Source organism: Lynx canadensis, chromosome E3 (assembly GCF_007474595.2).
Source record: "Lynx canadensis isolate LIC74 chromosome E3, mLynCan4.pri.v2, whole genome shotgun sequence".
In the NCBI taxonomy this organism is placed as follows: Eukaryota; Metazoa; Chordata; class Mammalia; order Carnivora; family Felidae; genus Lynx; species Lynx canadensis.
Genome location: NC_044318.1, coordinates 38,061,632 through 38,082,000, shown reverse-complemented (window position 1 = coordinate 38,082,000; position 20,369 = coordinate 38,061,632). Strand labels below are relative to the sequence as shown.

General features: G+C 45.4%; 1 protein-coding gene across 1 annotated transcript in view; it reads left to right on the top strand.

Annotated features, from left to right (window-relative positions):
* Positions 1 to 20,369, top strand: part of LOC115503971 (protein sidekick-1-like) — a 351,671-nt gene that overhangs the window by 195,897 nt on the left and 135,405 nt on the right. The window lies entirely within an intron of this gene.

Here is a 20,369-nt window from a genome sequence, read left to right as displayed (position 1 = left end):
TCTACCGGGGGGTGCACCAGGCTTCCCTGGACAGTCAGGTGAAGACAGGTGCTGGCTGGGGAGTCGGCACCAATGACCATGAGGAGCCCAAGCCTTTGCCCCCCAACAGGGGCAGGGAGGAAGCTGAAACCCAGGCGACTCTCTGGTATGTCCCCACCGCTGCACACCCAACAGTAATAGGCAGTGGGGGGCTGTAGCGCCTGGGGCAAGTCAGCTACCTGCTCTGAGGAAGGTCTGAGTCACCCCGCCGGACAAGTTGAAGTGCTGGCCCCGTCATTCTACGCCCCTGGGATTTTACTCCCTCACGCGGTTGAACCCAGGGCAGACAGGACTGTCCGAGTCTGTGCGGGAGGAAAATGTGTCACCAGAGGTGCAGCCAGAAATTGTGCCGTGCTGTTTGTGGAGGTCCGGCAAACCTGTCTCTTTGGAGAAGGAGTCCCAGAAGGACGTAGGTCAGCGATTGGTGGCAAGGTGGCCCAACCCATAGTCCTCTTGGTGAAGATACATCCAGCACCCGCCGACACCCCCAGTGAGTACGGACTCAGGAAGAAATGGGTCTCGTCAGCAGCCCTCCCACACTTAGTGCAGGAACCTGTGCAGCTCAGGGCCGCCATGCCTTCCCCGCGCTCTTGGCCTCCTCGACGCGGGGCTCTGGCTGGCCTGGCGGGCTTGCAGGGCCGTCTTCCTAACACCAGAACCACTTGACTGCATTTACTCTGTTGACTTGCATTTACTTCAGGACCCCGCGGAGCACGGGCTCACATCGCCTTGTGATCTGGACCAAGTTGAATATTCTGGTTTCGAATGGTCTTCTTTAGGACTACAGACGGGCTGTGATTTATTAACTTTGTCTCTGGCTACTTAAAAAAAAGGGGGGGGGCTTTTATTGTGAGGAAGAAATTGTTAAAACCCTGTCACCTACAAGTAGGACTTGGCTCTTCTCCGAATTAACTCACATCAACCTGTTTTCAATTGGCGATATTCCTTCTTACTTTTAATTCATTTTGAAGTACATCTGATTTTTTTATTCATAGTGCTTTTGATGAAAATTAATTAGTTTCTTTAAGAACCGAAACAGTATTATCACGGGCACTCAGACCCTGTTAGACAAAAGGGCCCTATTACAAAGCTGGCCTGAGGATCCGGAGCGCGAGGCTGTTTCGGAGAGAGCTCACCCCCGGGTGCGGCTGTGGAGGCTTTTTGGCCGCTCGGGGCCTGGGGCTCAGTTTTCTCATCTGTAAAATGAGGACTTGGAACCAGGTGGACTCCATCTCAACTTGTGTTTTATGAGCCCAACAAAATTAAACTTCTACGGAATAGGTATATAAAGAATACGTTGCAGAAGTTACGTAAACGTTATACTGATGAAACATTTTCTTAGCCCAGTGGAGAGTGCCAGTCACAATTGTAAGTAATAAGGGCACAGGGAAAAGTACAGAGAGGCAGGCGATGAGAGGAGAACAGTGGGCTCCAGGCTGGTACTCAGGTGTCAGGTCCACCCCGAACTAATGGCCGAGATGTCGGGCAGGCTCGGATGGGCTCACCAGGACGGCCCCCGGTTGTGCCGGCCTGTAGGGCCCTGGATGTGCTGTCCTGGTTTTCAGGGAACAGTCAAGCTTGAAGTCTACAGACAGCCAGCTTCCTGTAACTTCACCTCTTTTGCAAAGACAGCTATGAAACCATCTTTCACGAAGCCAAAGAAAAGTCCACTTCCTTAGCTATAATTTCAATCATGAAGAAGTTAGAGAAAAAAATCACCTTCAAAAGTACCACTTAACTTACTACAGCTCTCCAGTTGGCCCATGACGTCACTGTTTGCCTCGGGCCTTGGAGACGAAAGTCAAATCTGTTTACCTACCACGTTTCTGATTTGGTTTGACTAACCAAGAGCTTTAATTTTAATAAAACGTGTGATCCTGTGTTCACAGTCCATTACGAGTAGAACCTCCTGAATTGATCCCTTCATTACTTACCAAATAAATGTTGTTGTCTTAAGAGAAGGGCTTTTAACATAATGCTTTATTAGTCGGAATATATACTTCAGCAGAACATCTGTTATCCCACAAGATGCAGGGCTTAATGGCCTGGCCTGGGGAGGGGAAGCCGGACAGCCCTCAGAGAAGGGAGTCCGGAGAGCCAGGGTGGTTCAAGAGCAGTGACCCAGAAAGCGCTCATGGATGTGCCCCGTTGGGGACAGCAGAGAGGGAGGGAAGCAGAGTTGGGAGACCAAGCTACCTCAGTCTGGAGGGTGGGAGGAACGTAAAGCTGCATCTGAGTCGTCGGGCAAACCCACCCGCAGAATGGAGGGCAGAGCAGGTCGTAGAGTGGGCAGAGGGCCTCACATTGGCATGTGCTGGGCGCACCGCTCGGACTTGAAGACGGACCGCCAGCCCGTCCTAAAAAAGCCGCAGCTCTCGATTCAGGGTCCCCTAAGCTGTGGGTCTCCCTCGGCATTCCAGATAGGATTCTCTCGACGCAGGTTATTTTTTTTTTTTTCTCTTTAACAAATGCAACCTGGTCAATTAAAAAGAAAATCCATTTGCAGTGAATATTTATTTAACACTGAACAGGTTGCTTGCTGTACAAGCCTCAAAATAATACAAATAAAATAAATTACTGGATACATTTAGGAAGTGACTGGATCATCAGTAGAAACAGATTGAAATTGTGGTTTCTGGAATAAGTTCAGTAGAAATGATGTTTAAACCGCTCTCCTATATGCAACCTTACAGAAATCCACTTGAATAATTTTTTTTAATTTTTTTTTAACGTTTATTTATTTTTGAGACAGAGAGAGACAGAGCATGAACAGGGGAGGAGCAGAGAGAGAGGGAGACACAGAATCTGAAACAGGCTCCAGGCTCCGAGCTGTCAGCACAGAGCCCGACGCGGGGCTCGAACTCACGGACCGTGAGATCATGACCTGAGCCGAAGTCAGACGATTAACCGACCGAGCCACCCAGGCGCCCCATCCACTTGAATAATTTTAGACCATATTCCCAGTTACTTAAAGAAGAAAGGTGGGTTTGTATTTCTTGATAACACATATGTGTTTCTGTTTGAAGTAAATGAGAGTAACTCACAGATAGCAGGAGGAAAGAGAGCCCCAGAAATTTTGTTAACTATAAGTTTAGGTTGCTGATAATTGACATTGCTTTTCCTGAACTGAGTAATAGCATCGCTCACAGGGGCCACACACCCAGCCGCATGCGTGTGCATACACACCCATGAAAAGAAAAACGTGCCAGCACATCCCTCTGGATATGCAGTTAATATCCTGGTTAAAGGGATCTCAGTAAAGATTTCCTATAAGTTATGTTTATTGCATAAAAGCAGGTAGAACAAGGGGCGCCTGGGTGGCTCAGTCGGTTAAGTGTCCAACTTCGGCTCAGGTCATGAGCTCATGGTCTGTGGGTTCGAGCCCCACATCAGGCTCTGTGCTGACAGCTCAGAGCCTGGAGCCTGCTTGGGATTCTGTGTTTGCCTCTCTCTCTGCCCCTTCCCTGCTCACACTCTGTCTCTCAAAAATGGATAAACATCAAATTTAAAAAAATAGGTAAAGCATAAGGTATGAATTCTGTGCTAAGGGAATTCTGCCCTCCAATTTTCACAAGAGAAGGACATTTCTTTAAGGAGTTTGATTACCTGTGATAGGTCGTTTCTGAGTATGATGTAGAGCACCCACCTTCCAGCAGAGCTGATGTTCAGATGACTTTACCGCAAGCCCCAGGTCCCCGCACACCTCCCTGATCCTTTGAGAAGAAGCCAGCCGCCCCTCTATAAAGTCCCTCAGATCTGTGTGTGTTGACACCTTCTGTCTGCCTCCCTCCAGTCCTGGAAGGGCATTTCTGCTCCTCTTGGAGCTCAGAAACGTCTGCTTCCCTGACCTCCTCTTCTCCAGGAGCTTGGCTCCGCCTTGTCTGTTGTCCACTCAGCCTCCCCTGCAAATCTGTAGGCACGCTCAGTGCCTTTGCCATTGACACCCTCAGGCTCCCTGCTCCGGGGCCTTCGCCCTCCGCAGCCCTCTGGGGTCTGGTCTCCACTGACACTGCCACCAGTGGGTCAGAAGTGACCTGTACGACTCCACATCTCAGGATTTGTCTTCCATTCTTTCTTTTTTGGCCACTTTCCCCCATTAAATACCCTCTTTCCTGTTAGTGTCGATCACTGAGGCCTGGAGCCCCAAGTCTGCTCTTGGGATTGTGTGCGCTGTGGCCGCGACTGGGTCTCACACAGCCAGGTGTCCCATGGACTCCTCGGGCCAGCCTGCATAACACAGGGCCTCATTTCTTGCCCAGACCCATTGCTCTCACTAGTAACCAAGTCTTCTTAAGCCTGGAAATCATAGGATCATCTTAAATTTCTCATCTAGTTCCCTGAAGTTCCCAAATTCTGTCGGTTCTATTTCTGAAATAATAGGAACTTTATTTAGCGTCTGCTGGGGTCTATGACTTGCTACGCTGAGGGAGGCAGTTTGCAGAGGAACCTGCTGACATGGTGCTATTCCAGGCCACAAGACCAGTAAGTGCTAGAAGCAGGGTTGAACTTAGTGTACAAGCTGCAAAGCCCCATCTTTCGAGCTCCTGCGTGCCTCAGGCTTCCGGACCCTGTCCCGATCCCCACACTCACTCGGGCTCTCGTCACCTCCCCCACCCTGGGAGAAGGCTCCAGCAGTTTTGCTGCCCTTCCTCCTGAAAGAACTCGCGAAAGCCGTCCACCTCCTCACACACCTTTAGTACCGTTTTCACACGTGTAAATACTTGCAAGGGATATTATTGTAAATACGCACATTTAAAAGTAAAACTTCGTCCTTCTGAACAGATCCACTGGAATAGCTAATTACCATAGTGGTTTGATAATCGACATCCATTTCCAAAGACCGTGAGAAATGTTTTCTCGGACAGTTGACGGTGGTGTTGCTACATCATTGACTTCTACTCTGCCCACCCCCCTGCGGGATTTTATCCCAATGGACTGTTATTTTATGCTTCAAGACTTGTCATTGATCACCCTATCATACTTTCTTGCGAAGGTTGATCAGAATACCATTAAGTGTATTACACGTTTCATAAATAGTTATCAAACTTAAAATTTTAATGAGAACGTCTCTCTCGATGAGATGGGTTCAAGGGTATTTATGTTTTGGTACCATAATCAGAACGACTCAAGTTGGTGCTTCGGTTTGCGAGCCAGAGGGTTTTGTTCAACATGGCACGTCCTTGCAATTCAGGATGGAGACAGGTTAGCCTTCCTTCTTCAAGTGGGAGGGTAGCAGTGAAAGGGGAGGAGGGGGGAGGGCCTGGAGCTCAGACTTCTCAGGCAGGTGGTTTTAGGGAAAACACGTATGGAAGTTGGTATCTGGAAATTGATTCTTTTAAAAGTGTCTGTGCTTAGAATGTTCCTTAGGTCACCTTACCCCAGGGGCAGGGGTCCCTGGCTTGAAGACCATACTCTGGACTATTGCATTGGCCTCCCCACTAGCCCATGGCAGGTGCCCTACCCCGGGCACCTCTCAGTAATGACAACGGAGCTGTCTTTCTAAAACAGGCCACTTGCCTTCTCCGGAACTGAAAATCTTCACTCCTTGCTGGTATTTAAGACTCTTTACACCTGCCCTAGCCTATGTATGAAGTTTCAGTTTTTGCAAATTTTTCCTCCTCTCCCCAAATTAATTCACCCTTGTCCTGCTCTGCTGCACTTTGAACAAGTCCCCTGGCCCAGAGTACCCTCACCCCCTTTATTTCTGCCCACACATCTACAAGATGGCTCACATGTTCTCTCTCTTCTGAAATTGTATGCAGCCCTGAACGCATTCATACATCTGTCACAATGCCCCCCACCCCCACCCGGGCGGTCACTGCACCTGCTTCACCTGGCAAGGCCCGAGCTCCTTCCAGACTTCACCTCCCTTCTGACCGTGGATCCCTAGGTTAAGCACAACGCCCAGTGTACAGCTGGAATGGAATTGGTAGTTTCAGATGCCAAGACATTAAACTTCTTAAATAAATGCAAGAAAGTAGACTTATTCTTTAGGAAGATCATTTTTGAGGAAAACCTGTTTACACAGTTTGATATTATATTCATTGACTGAGAGGGTAATTTTTTACTTGAGAGAATATGGCAAGAAAATAAGAATGTGGAAGATCTCTTGAGCCTTATACTGACTGGTGAATTTCAATTTAAAGCAGAAAGTTGAATCCGTTTGACAGATGATTCTGCCAGGGCAGCTATTTTGATAATAGATTGGAATGTTGCTGATAGTGGCCATTACCTACAGTACAACACGCCATCCTCTGGGTAGTGGGATCATTTGTTTCCTTTCTCTCCTTATTATTGTACCTATCTATGTAACTTTCAAAAATCATAAATAAATCTTTTTTAAAAAGCTGCTCTGAGGCTCACCTAGGGAGCGTAAGGTAGAAAGGCAGGCAGACCTTTAATTGTGAAGGCTGTGCTTGGCACCACAATAACAGATTAGCTTTACAAAAAGAGAATTCAGAAGTTAAGAATAATAATATGTGTTTTCACAAGTTGAAATTACCAGTAATTCACAAGTTGGGTAGGAACTGGAGACAAGGCAGAGTTTCTTAGATGGTATCTGGCAAGTTAAAATATGGAAGGAAGGCGTTTCCTTCTCTGTTTGACTTGCTGTCTTCCTCTCTGCTGTCTTATAACCAAAGCCACTTAGCAGAGATGGCCCCTGGGGGTGAGAGACACCTGCCCTGGGGCCAGGCCGCCTGCCTGAGTCTGGCCGCTCTGTTGGCAGGCACATAGCCCTGGGGGAGCCCCCGAGCATCCCCTCTGCTTCTGCTGGTCATCTGTCTCACAGGGGGAGCAGTGACAGGTGCATCACAGGAATGTGTGAAGAGCTGGGTTAAGAACACGTCAAGTGTGTAAGAGGGCCTAATGTGAATTATTGTTATTTAATTATTGCTTTTATAGAATTATTCATATTACTGAGTACAGTGATGCAGTGAGTACAGTGATCTTATTCTAATTATTGTGTATTTATAGTTTTTATTAATTAAAATGAGACACTTTTTAAAATGTATGTGTATTTATTTTGAGAGACAGAAAGAGCATGTGCAGGGGAAGGGCAGAGACAGAGTGGGAGAGAAAATCCCAAGCAGGCTCCACACTGTCAGTAATGAGCCTGAGGCAGGGCTCTAACTCATGAACTGTGAGATCATGACCTGAGCCAAATTTAAGAGTCGGATGCTTAACCCATTGAGCTACCCAGGCGGCCCTCAAAATAAGACACTTTTAAAATTTTTTCTAAAAATTGTCTGATGGACCAACTAAAAAAAAAAAAAATCCCATGTGTACATTATTAGTAACTCAAAATTATACAATACACGTTGGAAGTTTCACTTGTCAGAGTAAAAATTATCTTTTTTATGAAAATGCATTTAAAGCTTGTTAAGAGCAGACAAGGATGCTATCTGCCATGAATAATAAGCTATTAGGAGACAATGTCTTTCTTGAAGACACGATATAGTCTTTTTTAGAAATTGAATTATTTGGATGATATTAACATTTTAACGGAGGAATTATCCTTTTTTCATATTTCTTAAGAAAGTGATATTTAATTTCGGCTTCATGTTAGTGATGTTATAAGTATTTAACATATCCAAAATCTCAGTTCAAACTAATTGATACTTCATATTTCCATAAAGATAGAAGCATCACGCGCTTCTTGGTTTCACGTGTGTGTCACTCTGCCTTCGTTGTCAGTGTGAGCTTTAATGGAGCCATATTGTGAAAATACCAATCCCGAGGAAATAATAATTTGGATAAGTAATACCTTTGATGTGAAAACTTGCCAATCACACAAGTGCTGTGAAGATGTGTGTTTTACAAAAAAGGGCTCCGTTTGCTAAGTGACAGCTGCTGGCATTAGGCAGGTGTACGTGATTTGCGGGAAGCCACAGCAGGGTCTCACCTGGTGTCCCAGGATGCTGTCCTCCTAGGTGGCCGTGGTGGACACAGAAGAAGTGGCCTTTGGAGAAGGACTGGATGGTGAAACTAAATGGCTGAAAGGCTTCAGACACCTCCTGGAGGAAGACAAGTAAGATTTAAAGCTCTGTTATTAAAGAACGAGATGTATAAGTAAAGCAGTTCGTTCTCACACCCCTGGCAGATTTTGACAACTAAGAGAAAAATGGGGTCCTAATAGGCGGTTTGTGTTGGAGGTGTATTGTACTCCAGTTAGTGCTGTTGGTGCACTGAGAGCTTGCTGGTGGAGTTCAAGTGGAGTTAATCTCGGGGAACTAAAGGAGAAGGGAAGATTGCTTTTCCTGGAGCGTTTTCTGGGCACCCCGCTTGGTCTGGGCACACGACGTACGAGAAGGGGGTCTGCTCTTGGTTTTTCTTGGGATTATTCAAGTCATTTTGGAATTTCATTAACAAAAATGGTTCTGGCCAGTCCTGTGGAAGCACAGAAATGACCAGGGCAGAGTGACGAGGGCAGAAGGCCTTTGAAGGATGCCGTGCGCGCCTGGAAGCCGTGGTTGCCTTGCTGCGGGGTCCCGGGCTCACCCCTGGGAGCGCATCGGTTGTATGAGTCGTGACAAAGGACAGAGATGTGCCGTTTGTTTTCATGTCTTGAAATTTACTTTTAAAACATGCTACTTAAGGAAAGAAAAACACGTTTCTTTTGTCTCGAAACACTATGTACCTTTGTCGCGGTCATCACTGCCCTCAGTCCTTCTGAGGGAATCACCTGGCACGAAGGCAGAACCTTAACTTGTGGGTACACTGGTTAATTCTGTCCTACAAGCGGCGTGGGGCCGGGCTGTGTACTGGTTGGAGTAGCCCCTGCGCGTGCTGACTTCGCTGGTTGGAAGGACGGAGAGCAGTCTGTTGTTCAGATGAATCTTGCAAACATTTGCAGTCCTGCGTGTAGATCCTGGAGTTTATTTGCTTGTTTATTCAACAATTTGGGAGGGCATTTATTGAGTGTCAGTTGTTGGGGATGTAGCAATAAATACGACTGTCCTCCGAGACCTCACGACCCATTCTGTCTTCTGTTTCACAGCCTTTGTGGCTTTTTTTTTAAATCAAGTGATTTAATATTGAAAGCTTTGCTAGAAAAACTTTCTGTTTTTTTTTTAAGTTTATTTATTTTTAAAGAGAGAAGGAGGGGCAGAGAGAGAGGAAGAGAGAGAGAGAGAGAGAGAGAGAGAGAGAATCCCAAGCAGGATCTGTGCTGTCAGCATAGAGCCCATTGTGGGGCTCAAACTCACGAACTGTGAGATCAAGACCTGAGCCCAGATCAGGAGTCCGACACAACCAACTGAGCCACCCAGGCGCCCCTAGAAAAACGTCCTAATTAGATTTTGAATATGTACACGTATACATATTTTATATTAAACACAAGCCTTATAAATTTCTTAATTTGAGAATAGAGATTATAACTCCCAGGAATAAAGTACTTGATATAGTAAATCTCCCTTTCATGGGCGACCCGTGGGAGCCAAATCCAGTGCCCAGTATGGTGGAGAAGTGTTCTGATTAATAGTAATTCACGATAGGCACACTGTTTCGTGGAGGAAGGCTGTATTAATTTTAAGGGGAAGGAATATACGGAATTAGCGAACATAAAGGAGAGAGAAGCACAGGGACGAACAGAGAAGTGTTCGTACATCAGATCGGGTGCTCACGACATCCACCCTCCCGGCTGGGCAAGCCGCTGCAGGGGCTTGAGTCCCTCTGAGGGTCCGTGGCAGAGCGTCCGCCCCTCAGCTGAGGCTTCCAGCTAACTGTTCCCCCCAGGGCGAGATATACGCTGCCCGTGTGTGATCTCTGCGCAGTCCTGAGCACTCCAGGTTTTGTTCCGTCTCTTCCTGTATCTCGCAATCTTAGGAGCCCGGCCATCTGCATATTTCTCTTCCCTCCCTGATCCGTTGCAGAGGGCCGGCCTGGGATGGCTCAACATGGTGAGGCAAGTTGACCCCTCTGGACATCTGGAACAGAGGGCCAGTTGGGATCCCAAGGCCGGGTATGGAGCACAAGCCGACGAAGCCCCCCATGCATGTGTGTGTGTGCAGCTTTGGGCAGAAGTCCACGACAGGTCACGGGAGCAAGTTCTCTACCGATCAAGGAGCAGGGTTCCGGGAATCCTCTGACCTCGGTTCCGGTCTCGAGTCTGCTTCCCAGTCCTGTGAGCGTGGGAAGGTTACCTCAGCCCTTGAAGCCTCGGGTGCCTCATCTGTAAAATGTGGATAATCATAACAATCCATAGCTTACAGGGTTTTTGTGCAAATTAAATCAGATTACATAAGGAGAGCCCCTAGAACATGGAGACATTCAGTAAGTGTTAAGTATGTTTCCCTCTCATCGCCTTGCCTGTAGTCTCTGCACTTATTCCGGGACCTGTTACTAAGTGCTGAGAATCGCCCGATATCTTGGGGTACGATGGTGATCTTAGACAGTGGGAATGGAATGCGAGGTAAGAAATATTTTGCTCATGAAATTTTAAAAAGAGACATGCAAACAAAAAAAAAAAACATAAAAAGAGTCATGCAACAGCATTTGAGTGCCTGTCTTTATTAGAAAACATAAAGGCAACAATTTGGCTTTATCTGCAATATTTTCTTCTGAAAATACAGGAATAATATTTGAGGGTTTCAGGTCAGATGACAGACTAATAATCTACCATTGCTTTTCCCTCTCACACCAAAGAATAGAAACAAAAATGAAGCCAGGCAGATTAGAGTGACTGAAAGGAAGCCTCCGAGTGGTGGGGAAAGTGCTAGGGGGTGGGAGATGGGGTGGGGGGGGGGCTGCCAGCGCAGGGCATGGGAGACAGGGACAGTGGGTGGGAGACGGGGGCGGGTGCCTGCAAGTGAGTGCTCTGTGTCCCCAGGGGGGGGGCGGGGGGGGGGAATCAGTTCCTCCATAAGCAACGGAGAGCGCGCCTTCCTGGAGATCAGCTAGGTGAGCACCCTGGTCAGCAGCTTCTGTCACCGCGGGGAATGGGCGCAGCCGGTGTTCTCCTGTGGAATCTCCGACACACAGCGTCACCTCCGGGGCCACTAGGCAACCAGGAAGCCCCAGCAGAGAGACACAGACTCAGCCAAGATGACTCATCCGAGCAGGCACCGAAGAGAGCAAGTGGAAGAGAACGACAGAGAACAGAGACAGATCGTGAATCTAGCAGAGATACAAGAAAGCACTTCCTGGGTCAAAACCGCACATCCTGGAAAGCAAAGACTGGTTGTCGAGATAAAAATGCGGTAGATGGAGGAAACGGCCGACACGATTGGAGAACAGGCTTAGGAACTCCCCTGGACGGGCCACCGACCGTGAGGTATTATGTAGGTGGCAGGAAAGCGAGCGGTCAGAGAAAATGCAGCCGGCATTTAGGAACAAGTGTTGCACATTAGAGAATGTGGGGGAGTGATATGCAAAGAAATATCAGGGAACCTCCATAATGGAAGAGAGACAAAGATGTCCCGGGGCGCCAGGACAAACAAGGGAAAAAACCTCCCAACACAACATCCTAGAAGAGCCCTGAAAGAAAAATAGACTACTTCTAGTCAAGATTCTGAGGGAAGATAGCTTTGCATATAAAGCTCTATACTCTCTTTCAAGACATTTGCACAAAGTCATTTGCAGACATTGACCATCTCAGAAATTCGCCACCTACTCATTGCGAAAGAATTAATAAAAGACCGACTCCAGCAGTAAGAAAACCACGTACAAATGAAGCAGTAATGAATAAAGAATTGCTACACCTTACTCTTAAATCTAAATAATGTGTCTTATTGGTACTATCAAGACAGAACTGAAATTCCAAGAGTCATCAACAGGGAGAGGTATTGATGGTCTGGAGAGAAGAGAGGGAGGGAGGAGTAGTGGAGAAATGAAGAAAAAATGTACTAATTTTCTTTTCGAGGAGAAGGACATGCCTACGGATTAAGTCTAGACAGAAGGAAAAAGTATGTTTAAGTAAACGTTAAAGTGTTAAGGTTAGCCAGTAGAAGAAGAGGAATTGAATGTGTAGCTTCCAAACTACTGGAGGAAAAAAAGAATGGATCACATCGATCCAAGAGAGAACAGGAAAAGAGGATTTAAAAAAAAATAAAGAAACAACTAAGAATTGTGGGGCATAAATATATAAAACAAGATAGCAAGATTACTACAAACAGATGAGAAGTCTCAGTAAATGTGACTAAACTCATGTTTATAAAAAACAAAGCCTTTCAGATTGCATTTTTAAAAAGCACTTATATGCTATTTACAGGAAATATTTTTTTCAAATAATATAAGAAGGTGGAAATAAGACACAAAGACATATCAGACAAATGTTAACCATAATCAAAATCTGATTTAAAAATATTTTGTAAAATATATTAGATAAATTAGAATTCAGGTCAAATGGTATTAAAAATAACAGATATTTCATGCTTCAAAGGGATCTAACAAGACACTCTGATGGTCGTAATTAATATGGTGGATTAGGCACCTAAAAATGGGAGGATGTTCAGAATGACATTGTGAAAAAACTCCAATCTATGGTCAGGGTTTGCCAGGGGAAATAGAAGAAAAGCATATTAACCCAATAGAGGAGATCTAACAAAACTACTGGAAACAAATTAGTGGTAAATTATTAGAAGCCTTGAGTTTGAAGTCTGGATGTGGGCAAGGATGCCAGCTGTTACATTATCCTGATGACAGTAAATGAAGTAACAGGAGGGGAGTGAAGTAGAAGATGGGAGGGGCAGAAGGGCAGGAAAGAAAAGAGGTGTAGATAACCATAAAGAGGCCAAAGTATCAATATTTCAGGCAATGTGATGGCTGACACAGAAAACCTAAAATAATCTTTTGAGGATTGGGATTTATAAAACAGCCCTAAAAGATGCCTGGATACAAGATTAAATGGAAGAAAATTAACAGTTTCCTGTTCATCAGGAATAACTATTTGGAAAAACTTAATAGGGATGTCTGGGTGGCTCCTGTGCTGGGACAGAAAAGGAGCAGAGAGAGAAAATCCCAAGCAGGCTCTGCACGGTCAGCGCAAGCCAGACACAGGGCTCGATTCAGGAACCACGAGATCATGACCTGAGTCAAAATCGAGAGTCTGATGCTTAACCGACTGAGCCACCCAACACCCTGAGTGTCTGACTCTTGATTTCAGCTCAAGTCGTGATCCCAGGGTGCTGGGATTGAGCCCTTTGTTGGGTCCATGCTGAACGTGGAGCCTGCTTAAGATTCTCTCTCTCCCTCTGCCCCTCCCCCCACTCACTCCCTCTCTCTCTCTCTCAAAAAATAATAGATAACAAAAATTAAAACATGCTCTCACTATAGTAAGCTAAACTTTGAAAATATTTTTTAAATAAATCCAACAAGAAATATACAAGAATCTGTGGAAACTCTCCTCTGAGGATTCTGAAAGAAGGACCAAATGGAGGGGTATAACATGTTCATGGATGGAAAACTCAGTTATGGGAAGATACCAACTCCGCTCAGATGACTCTATAAAGTCAGCACAATGATGAGATTTACCAAGTTTATTTAAGGATGAATATGGAAACCTTCAAAAGGACATGGCTTACTAAACCCCAGTACGTCCATATGATGGGATACTGTGGCTCCGTTCAGGGTAATGAGGTAGATTGTTACATAGACTATGGTGCAGACTCCACAACGTGTTTCTGTGCAATAAAGAAAGTTACAAGACAAAGCATATAGTATGATTAACTTATTTTTAAAACCACAAAACAGTCCTTTATACACATTGTTAGTACATGTACATACGGATAAATGCATTGGAAAAGATCCAGAAAAGACTCGTGCTGAACCGTTGATGATGGCTTTCCCTGGAGAGGGAGGATGAGGACAGAACAGAAAAATTTCGGAGGGACATCTCAGCCTCCATTCAGAGTCTCCGTGGGTTTGCTTCCTACGTGAAGCCCAGGGTTTTCAGGTGTGCTCATTTAGCAGGAAGGCTTGGGGAATGCGTCTATGCCATCTTCCTGGAAGCGCAAGTCCCCAGCGCGAGTTTCACAAGTGCTAAGAAAAGAGGAAAGAATTTCCCTGTTATCATAAAGTAATAAATTTGTCACACTGGAGCAGGAAGGCACAATACTGTTTGGTTATCTAGTGTAACAGCTACCCCCCCTATTTAATTGTGTATAACAACCTCTCTCTTTTTTTTTTTGCTCACAACTTTGTGGTTCATGAGTTGAGGAAGATCTTAGCTGGGAGGTCCATCTCTGACCCACCTGTCCGCTGGGATGCCGGGCTGGAGGCCTCCTTCTCAGGTGGCTTTTCTTTGTGATGTCTCATTCTCTGCGGCCTCTATTTATGGCAGTTCAGGGTAGTGGCCCCTGTATGCAGGGAGATCCACTTACCCGTTAGTTACCTGTTAGGTTGCTTGGGACTTCGGGCAACAGAAAACCTCAATTCAAACTTGTTTTAACTGTAAGCAGGTTTGTTATCACATAGCTCGTGATGTCACCAGGACCCCAGATTCTTCTCGCTTTTCTGCTTTACTGTCCTCAGCATCCTCAGCATTGACTTCATCCCAAATCAAAGTGACTGCTGGTAGCAGTGTGGGTTTCATGCCTCCTCATCAGGAGAGAAAGAAAGTCCTTTTCTTTTGAAAGTTCCTTTTCTTTTGTCTTATTAGATCAACTGCAGTTACAGTCACCAGGGGAGAACCAGATGGTCATTGGCTTAGACCAGTTTTTAGGGGTTGGATCAATACTGATGAGTCAACCACAGTGTCCTTGACACCTCTCTCATTCACACTGTACTTATCAAAATAAATTCCAAATAAATAAATGTAAAACATAAAATTGCAAATCCTTAGAAAATATTGGTACAGGGAAGACCTTTCTAAGAAACAAAAATGTAAAGCAGTAAGAGAACTGGTAAAATAGTTTATTGCATCAAAAAAATTTTTTAATGTTTATTTTGAGAGAGAGAGAGAGAGAGAACGTGCATGCAAGCAGGGGAGGGGCAGAGAGAAAGGGAGAGAATCTGAAGCAGGCTCCACGCTATCAGCACAGCTTGACTCGGGGCTCGATCCTACGTACCTTGAGATCATGACCTGAGCAGAAGTCAAGAGTCGGGCTGGTTAACTGACTGAGCCACCCAGGTGCCCCTACGTCAAAATCTAAAATCTCTGTGTAATAAGGAACGCTGTAAACAAAATTAAGAGATGAGTGACTAAAAGTAAGTATTTGCAATACAGTTAATCTACAAAGACTTAATATTCTAGAAGCGATCACCATGAGAAAAGATATCTCAAGGGTAAAAAAAAAAAAAAATAGGCAAAGGATAGGAGAAGCAGTTGATAGAAAGTGAATGCATATTTCCAGTAAGCTTATGCAAGGATGGACAGTCTTTCTCTCAATCTAGGAAATACAAATTAAAATAGACTGTAAATTTTCACTCATCACATTGTTGAACATTTAAGAAGTTTGATGATCTCCAGTATCCAAGTGGGTAATATCCAGTGTTGGGCAGGGTATAAGAAAATGAAAATTTCAAACTGCTGTAAATTGTAGTGTAGATTAACGCAGCCGTGTTGATAAGCAATTAGATAATATCTGTTATAATGAAGATTATTTCTCAGGCTCTGTACGTCTTCACTTCTCTACTTCTGAGAAATACTTCCTTGCACGTGATCGCAAGGAAGCGTACAGAAGGGTGTTTGTACCAGCATCAACTGGAAACAGCTCCTGAGTGGAGGAGGGCTAGGTGGCCTGCTGTACGTCCAGCACGCGGCATTACTGTGCACCCAGGTCCGTGCAACCCTGTGCCTAAAGATGGGGAAAGGACACTGATAGTTGCTCCAGTGATGCGGTTTTTTTGTTGAGACAAAATCCACCCGTTTCGTTTGATGTCTTTGTCACGTCAGAGCATCTCCATCCATCCTTTCTGCACCGCTCGCCTTCCGGTCCTTGCGGGGCATGGTGGGGGGGGGTGGAATCACTACGTAGACATTTTGGGGTATGGGGAGTGCTTGTGTGCTTCAGACTGAAGAGGTTTAGTTGACCCCCCTGCTGCTTGGGTACCACCAAAAAGAAATGGAAAGAGTAATTTGAACACAAATGGGAGAAAGCAAGACTCATTTTCCTACCATGGAGAACTCGAATGCCTCCACCAGAAGGGCTGTCTGTTAACTTGGTGCTCATTCAAAACCCTATTTGGGGCTAACACTTCTTTATAAGATGCCTTCATGCGCCTCAAGTGATTCACAGAGATTGATTTGTAAAACATTCCGAATCAATTAAAGCTTTAATCAGCAAAGTAGCAAACTTCACATGGCTTGTGGACTAATTTTACCGTCTCCCATCAATGTGAACCTAAGCTGAAAAAAGAAAACAATTAGGAGGATGCAATTATCTGTCCTGATTACTGAATTAGAAGTTTGTGTTTACCCGTCCCGGCGTAAAGGTGGGGATCTTCAGAGAACAATCCAAGCAGCTGTTGAGGAGCTGGAGCCTCCTGGCTCCCGGGGCCCCTTTCCGCAGGCCCACCGGGCGTGAGGGGGAGTGTCACCCACGAGGCTCTAGCTGTCGGCTTTCAGTGACCCAGCAGAAAACAAAGGCGCCTGGCAGTTATTGCATGTAAATGTTTGTGAGAGCAAGTTTCCGAAAAGCCCCTTGCCATTGACGGTGGGAGTTTCCTGCACAAACATCTCATTTGAATTACTGCATCTCCAGATCTGTCTGCTTGCACAATAATCAGGAAATTGGTTTCCTTTATTTAGACCAGCTCTGTGCCACGGCTGCATATTAGAGCCACGTGGGGAGCTTTGGAAAGTCCCAGAACCCTCCCAGAGCGATTTCATCAGAATGTCAGGGGAAGATGCCAGGCCCGAGGAGGGCGCTTTGTTAGGCTTCCAGATGATTCCAGTCTGCAGCCAAGATGGAAAACCCTTGGGGGAGCCTGGGTGGCTCAGACGGTTAAGTGTCCACCTTCAGTTCAGGGCGTGATCTCACAATTCGTGAGTTCGAGCCCCACATCAGGCTCTGTGCTGACAGCAGCAGAGCGCACGTCATATCCTCTATCTCCACACCCTCCCCCGCCCCTCCTCCACATGCTCGCTCGCTCTCTCTCTCTGTCTCTCAAAAATAAATAATTAAACTTTAAAAAAGAAAATAGGGAGAACCCCTGGTTGAGAGAGCTTCTCCAGGCTAGTGCTGTCTGACTGTGTGGTTGGATGTGGTGATTGTATCTTTTTAGAATAGGATTTTTTTTTGACACTTCTTTTCAATAAAGCTATGTGTTGTTGAATGTAGAACTAAAGGCAACTTTTGCAACCTTATCAGATACTGTGTTTTGTATCACACGTTTCATATTTACAAATCAGAAAGATCCCTTTCTCAGGTAATGCTTCCTAATTCTTGATTTGGAAAAGGTCATCATCCGAATTATTTGTTCGGCAATATCAGCGCGTAATATGTGAGTAATATTCCTCATATGTATCAGAAATGTCAGCCTTCTTCTGACAAAACTGGAGTTTGAGGAATTGGTTGTGTATTTGAGGCATCTTCTCTGAGCTCAATATTCTGGAGCTTCTGGAATATTCTACTTGGCCAAACATTGCAAACACCTCAGGAGGAATGCCAGGAGCAGATGTTGTCCCCTGAGCGCCCTGCTTCTCACATAAACGGTCTTAATCAGACAACTTTGGCCAACAGGAGTTCTGGAAGAAACTTTTTCTCTCTCCTCAGCATTTCCGCTGATGGCTTAGTGCCCTTTTCAGCACCCGATTGCCTGGCAAATCCTTTTTTTAAACAACTTGTGGTAAAATATACATCACATAAAATTTATCATTTTAACCTTTTTTGTGTACACAACTCAGTGGCACTAAGCACATTCACGTTGCTGTGCAACCATCATAACTACCGTTTCCAGAGCTTTTTCATCTTCCCAAACAGAAACTCTGTCCCCATTACGAAAACTAACTCCCTGTTGCCCCCTCGCCGCACTCTCCCTGACTTCTGTTCTACTCGCCGTCTTTATGAACGTGACGACTCGAGGCACCTCATGCAGGTGGAATGATGCAGGATTCGTCCTTTTGTGACTGACCTGCCTCACTTACACCATGTCCTCGAGGTTCATCCGTGTTGTGGCATAGGCCAAAGTTTCCTTGCTTTTGAAGGCTGAGTGATACCCCGCTTGTTTATGCACGGACCACGTTTTGTTTGTCCATCCACCCGTCAGTGGACACATGGCTTGCGCCCGTCTTCGGCCGCTGTGAATTATGCTGCCGTGAACTTGGCTGCCCAAACTCCTGTTCCGGTCCCTGCTTTCGGGTCTTTTGGTTGTAGGCCCAGAAGTGGAATTACTGAATCATGTGGTCATCCCGTGTCTAAGTTTTTGAGGGACGGCCATCCTGCCATCCACAACGGCTGCGTTCCCACCAGCAACCCTGGGCGGGCGGGGCGGGGCGGGGAGGGGTCCAACGTCTCCACGTCCTCACCAACACTTGTTTTCTGTTTCATTTTAGCCACAGTGCACATTCCAACGGGTATGAAGTAGCTGACTGGTCCGCTTTTCCTTTTCCAATATACGTTGTTGCCGTTGTTATTGGTTTTTTTTTTTTTTTTTCATTTTAATCCCAATATGATTAACATACGTCATATTAGTTTCAGGTGCACAGAATAGTGATTCAACACTTCCATACATGACCTCGTGCCCATCACGATGAGTGTGCTCTGAATCCCCATCGCCTGCTTCACCTATCCCCCCGCCCCCCCGCACCTCCCCTCTGGTGACCAACAGTTTGTTCTCTACAGTTGAGAGTCTATTTCTTGCCTTGTCTCTCTTTTGCTTTTACTTTGTCCATATGTTTTGTTTCTTAAATTCCACACGTGAATAATATATCGTACTTGTCTCTGGCTTATTTCACTTGGCGTCATACTCTCTCACTCCATCCACATTGTTGCAAATGGCAAGGTTTCATTCTTTATTGTGGCTGAATGATATTCTATTGTATATATGTGCCGCATCTTCTTTATCCATTCTTCTATCAAGGGCTGCTTGGGCTGCTTCTATAATTTGGCCATTGTAGATCATGCTGCTGTAAGCATCAGGGTGCATATATCCTTTTGAATTAGTATTTTTGTATTCTTTGGGTAAATACCCAGTAGTGAGATTACTGGATGACAGGGTAGTTTTATTTTTAATTTTTTGAGGAACCTCCAGACTGTTTTCCACAGTGGCTGCACCAATTTGCATTCCCCCGACAGCACACTAGGGTTCCTTTTCCTCCACATCCTCACCAACACTGTTGTTTTTTGACCAGTCCGTTTTTAACACAATTCTGTCTAGAGCTGGCTCACCTCTAATATTTTTACATACAGCAAAGAGATTCTTTTTATGTAACATTTGGGGAGAAGGCGCCAATAACTCTGTATAGAGATATTTAGCATTTCCAGCCTCAAACTCAGCCAGACCTCCTGTGATAACTGCAGTCTACAAGGCCTGAGTCTTTTCTGGGTTCTGCAGTATAAATTGCCTCACTTTTTAAAGGCATCTTAAACAGGTATTTGAATTATAACTTCCCATCATTTTTTTTCCTCCAAAAATTCATTATAGGTCCTCTTCTGCTTTGCTTTGTACAGACCAATAACTTAAAAAGTCTTTTACTGTCATTTTAGTAGGGTTTTGGAAGGGAGAGAAAGTAAACATATGTTAACAATTGTTAAAGTTTCTGGAGCCCGATAAACAGTACCCTCTCCTTCCAGCCCCAGTTCTCAATCTATTGAAGAATAAGACAAATGGGTAGAGTGGATAGGAGAGTAAAATATTATCTTTATAACTAATAAAGCAGAGTTTGTGAATGTGGCCAAGATCTACAGGAAATTGGGTTTCTTAACACCAAAACGAGTGTTGAACTCAGTCCCTGAGTCTTAGATGGCCCTGGATAGCACATGTGCTGGCCCATAAGGAGGTGACAGAGCAGAGCAGATGTGTCTCCTGGTGACAGCCTGTGTAGGAAAGAGGAGGAAGGAGGAGCTAAGCTAAATATCTCATTTGTTCATTTGTTTTTGCCAAATTCACTAATTAGCTAAAGGCACATCTCTTTCCTCAGTGAGGGAGATGGTGAGGGAGGAAGAGACACACACACAGAGAGAGAGAGAGAGAGAGAGATCAGGGATGGACTTCTCTCCACCAAAAAGAAAACAGAAGTGGATAAGAAATATTTTCTCCAGTGGGAATCCTCCATATTTAACAGACTCTCCTTTGTCCCTGCTTGAACTGGATCTCAGCGACTGGCATCTCGGGGTTGCCAGCCATGGCCACGTTTTCCCTACATGTATGCAGCTTCCCACTACTCAAACCTCTTCCCTTCGACTCCAGCCCTCTTTCCTCCCGCATGTTTTACTGACGAGTGGGGAGGA